The sequence below is a fragment of the Octopus sinensis genome, linkage group LG13 (assembly GCF_006345805.1).
Source record: "Octopus sinensis linkage group LG13, ASM634580v1, whole genome shotgun sequence".
Lineage (NCBI taxonomy): Eukaryota > Metazoa > Mollusca > Cephalopoda > Octopoda > Octopodidae > Octopus > Octopus sinensis.
The window spans coordinates 49,348,912-49,354,008 of record NC_043009.1 but is presented as its reverse complement, the minus strand read 5'-3'; positions in this window follow the sequence as shown (position 1 = coordinate 49,354,008).

Here is a 5,097-nt window from a genome sequence, read left to right as displayed (position 1 = left end):
CATATCTTCATGCAGGTTTCGGTGACTTTTTAGGATTTGACTTAAATATGGAGCAAAACTTATATGAAGGTTGAACACAAAGGGACAAAAATTTTGTACCAAGATTTAATACTGAATCAGGGATGCAGCTTAAATATAGTACATATTGGGGACAATTAAATCGATTTTAACCCCTTAAAATTTATGCGTAGGCAAAGTAGTAGTAGTAGTAGTAGCAGCAGCAGCAGTAGTGGTAGTAGTAAGGTAGTAGTAGTGGTGGTGGTAGTGGTTTGTGTGGTGGTGATGATCATAGTAGTGGTTGTGATGGTGGCAGTAGTAGTAATACTAGTAGTAGTAGTAATAGTAGTAATTGTAGCAGTAGTAGTAGTAGTAGTAATAGTAGTAATTGTAGCAGTAGTAGTAGTAGTAGTAATTGTAGTAGTGGTAGAGATAGTGGTGGTGGGGGTTTGTGTGGTGGTGTGGTGGTGATGATCATAGTAGTGGTTGTGGTGGAGGAGGTGTTTGTGATGATGGCAGTAGTAGTAATACTAGTAGTAGTAGTAATAGTAGTAATTGTAGCAGTAGTAGTAGTAGTAGTAGTAATTGTAGTAGTGGTAGTGATAGTGGTGGTGGTGGTGGTGGTGGCGGCGGCAGCAGTGATGATGGTAATTGACCTTAAATCGTTGAGCTTAAATCTGAAACTATTTTTTATAATTGTGTTACATTAAAACAGTGCTTTTCAAACTTTTTGCTGGAGCGGAACCTCAAGGAAACATTCCACTGGCTCAAGGAACCCCAGTGCAATAATTTAATAATCTTATGCACACATATCTGCACAGGAGAATTAAAAATTACTGCTGATTTTAGCAGCTTTGTAACTTCTTGCGGAACCCTGGTTAGTCACCAGATGTGAACAGTTGATCACATTGACCCCCCCTCCCCCGAGAACTCGACTGGTGCTTATTTTATCAACCCTGAAACAAAAAATGGTAAAATCGACCTTAGTAGAATTTGAACTCAGGATGTAAAGCTGGGAAAAATATTCATCTGAGCATTTTGTTTGTCGTTTCTAATTTCTTCAGAAAGTTTCAAAAACAAGATATAACTTTGTCTTTAATTTGTTTCATTTTTGAAAAATCTATTCCTTTTGTAGTTTTTACTTGTTTCAGTCATTTGACTGCGGCCATGCTGGAGTACAGCCCTTAGTCGAACAGATCGACCCCAGGACTTATTCTTTGTAAGCCTAGTACTTATTTTATCAGTCTCTTTTGCCGAACTGACAAGTTATGGGGACATAAACACACTAACATCGGTTTGTCAAACGATGGTGGTGGGGAGGAAACACAGACACACAAATACATACATACATATACATATAAATATATACGACAAGCTTCTTTCAGTTTCCATCTACCAAATTCACTCAAAAGGCTTTGGTCAGCCCAAGACTATAGTAGAAAAGGCGGCGAGCTGGCAGAAACGTTAGCGCGCCGAACAAAATGCGTAGTGGTATTTCATCTGTTGTTACGTTCTGAGTTCAAAATCCGCCGGGGTCAACTTTGCCTTTCATCCTCTCGGGGTCGATAAATAAAGTACCAGTTTCGCACTGGGTCGATATAATCGACTTAATCCCTTTGTCTGTCCTTGTTTGTCGCCTCTATGTTTAGCCCCTTGCGGGTAGTAAAGAAATATATAGTAGAAAACATTTGCTTGAGGCGCCACGCAGTGGGACTGAACCTGGAACTATGTGGTTGAGAAGCAAACTTCTTACCATACAGCCAGGTGAACCTTAGTTTTTTACACCCTGTGTATTTTGTTTGTTATTTTCCTGAGGTTGGGGTAATATTCTTCTTTTGAAGAAATGGTAACTCTTTATTTCTTTTTGTGGTTTTATGTTGAGTCTTCAATTTTTTTTTTGAGATTATTTCAGTTCCTTTTTTTTTTATCCTTTCGTGTTTTCATCAACAGTTTGCAGATTTTCAGCTATAACTATTATTTCTTTTTCATTCCATGTTACAGAAGCATTGCATTCCTCAAAAAAAAATTTTTGTTGGAATATTGAATACCATAATGCCAAACCTATTTTCCATTGACCTCCCTGTAATGTGGAAGTCAATGGGAAAATGGCTTTTGCATTACAGAATTTCACGAGAAAAGCAAGATTTTCAGAAATGCAATACTTTCAAGATGCCCCCCCCTCACACACAGATGCATGGTGAGGATGCATGCACACATATGCATACATACATGCATGTGTATCCATACACACACACACAGATGCATGGTGAGGATGCATGCACACATATGCATACATACATGCATGTGTATCCATACACACACACACAGAGGCATGGTGAGGGTGCATACACACATGAATGTGTATATGTATATATACACACACACACAAACACAAAGTCATAGTGAGGGTGCATGCACACATATGCATACACACATGCATGTGTATCCATACACACACACACACACACACACACACACAGAGGCATGGTGAGGGTGCATACACACATGAATGTGTATCTATACACACACACATGCACACACACATAGACACACAGTCATGGTGAAGGTGCATACACACAAGTGCATACACACATATGCATACACACATGCATGTGTATCTGCACACACACTCACACACAGAGGCATGGTGAGGGTGCATCCATTCATATGCATAAACACATGCATGTGTTTCTATACACACACGCACACATACACACACGCACACATACACACACGCACACATACACACACGCACACATACACACACACAGAGTTTGCATATGTGTGTACACACACATATACATCTACACATGCATGTGTATGCACACACATACACATGCATAGGTACACAGGCACACGCACATAAACACAAACACACACACACACCCACACACATATAAATGCAAGCATGCATACACATATACATACACGTATATGTACACATACTGGCACATGTTCCCTTCTTGGGTTTTCTTCTTCTCACAAAAACATTCTTCCATGACAGTAATATTGGAAGAACTTTAGGCCACTTCCTTCCTAAATATAAATCCTTTTATCCCCTTCTTAATTCTTTCAGAAACCTAATCGTGAATTGAAGAGGAATTGTATCAAAATCTATTTCTCTGCTTACCTCTATAAAAAAAAAAAAAAAAATTTTAAATGAGAAAAATGAAAATCCCTTCAAAGAGGGTCCATGGCAACTGGCTGACCCATTATTACCAATCCTCACTTTTATCAAATAAGAAAAAAAAAATGTAAATCCAAATATTATTTTAAAAAATGAAATTCAACTTTGAAAAGTAATTACAAAAAAAGAAATAGTGTATATGCTTTAAGTATTATACACTGATAGCTATTGTAATCTAATGCTATTTCAGTTCTTTTTCTTTATTCTTTTTTATTCTTTTTACTTGTTTCAGTCATTTGACTGTGGCCATGCTGGAGCACCGCCTTTAGTCGAGCAAATCGCCCCCAGGACTTATTCTTTGTAAGCCTAGTACTTATTCTATCGGTCTCTTTTGCCGAACTGCTAAGTTACGGCGACATAAACACACCAGCATCGGTTGTCAAGCGATGTTGATGGGACAAACATACACATGCACACACACACATATATACATATATACAATGGGCTTCTTTCAGTTTCCGTCTACCAAATCCACTCACAAGGCTTTGGTTGGCCCTAAGGCTATAGTAGAAGACACTTGCCCAAAGTGCCACGCAGTGGGACTGAACCCGAAACCATGTGGTTGGTAAGCAAGCTACTTACCACACTGACACTCCTCAGATGTCATGGCTGCCTACAGCAATATACCTTACCACTGCATGGGGCCACAAGAGTTAAGGGATCAGCCTCATTGATGCAACAGTGAACCACTGATAACAGGATAGAAACTGGGAGACCTGTCAGCCAGTTCAATAACCTATATATTGATTTAATCAATTCTATAACACAGAATGCTAAATATTTATTGATGATGATGGTGATGATTCTGTTGATGATGATGATGAAGATGATGATGATGATGATGTTGAGGAGGAGGAGAAGGAGGAGGAGAGAAGGAGGTGGATAATAACGGTAATGATGATGAAAATGATGATAATGAAGATGATGCTGATGATGATGACAATGACAATGACGATGACATTGTTGATGATGATAATAACACCGACGACAATGATGAGAATGATGATGATAATCATGATGATGCTGGAGATGATAATGATGATGATGATGATGATGGCGATGATGAAGACAATGACAAGGATGATGACAGACGATGACATTGATAATGATGATGTTGATGATAACAATGATGATGATGATGATTATTATGATGAAGACAATGGTGATGGTGGTAGTGATGTTGATGATGATGATGATGATGATGATGATGATGATTAAGATGGCAATGATGTAAGACTTAAATAATACAACTAAAGAATACCTTCAATTAATATCAATTTATAAACTAATAATGATGCAATATAACTAATATACGACTAACTGTACTAATACAACTATAACAACAATTTTAATAACTATACTAATATGACTATAATATTACTAATGACAAACTAAACATATTAATAAATTACTAATTAATCTAGAACTTAGTACCAAAGCTGACTGAATGAAGATGTTACTGTGTTTGATATTAAATTCCGGCCTTGTTCTATTTCTCTCAATTAACATTTAGACACAATGAATTGTCATTTGTTAAACTAAAAGACATTCAGTTTTATTGAATATATTCTCTCATCATTTAATAAATCATCATCATCATCATCATTTTTATCATCCTCATCACACCATCATAATTGTCATCACTATCATCAGCATCAGCACCATCCTTGTCATCATTGTCGTCGTCGTTGTCGTTGACATCGTCGTCGTCATCATCATCATCATCATTAGTGTCTTTATCATCATCATCATCATCATCATTATCATCTTTGTTTTCATCATCATCATCATCTTCATCATAGCCTTTATTATCATCATCATTGTCATCATTATCATCATCATCATCCGTGTCTTTATCATCATCATCATCATCATCTTCATCATCATCATCATCATTATTTTTGTTTTCATCA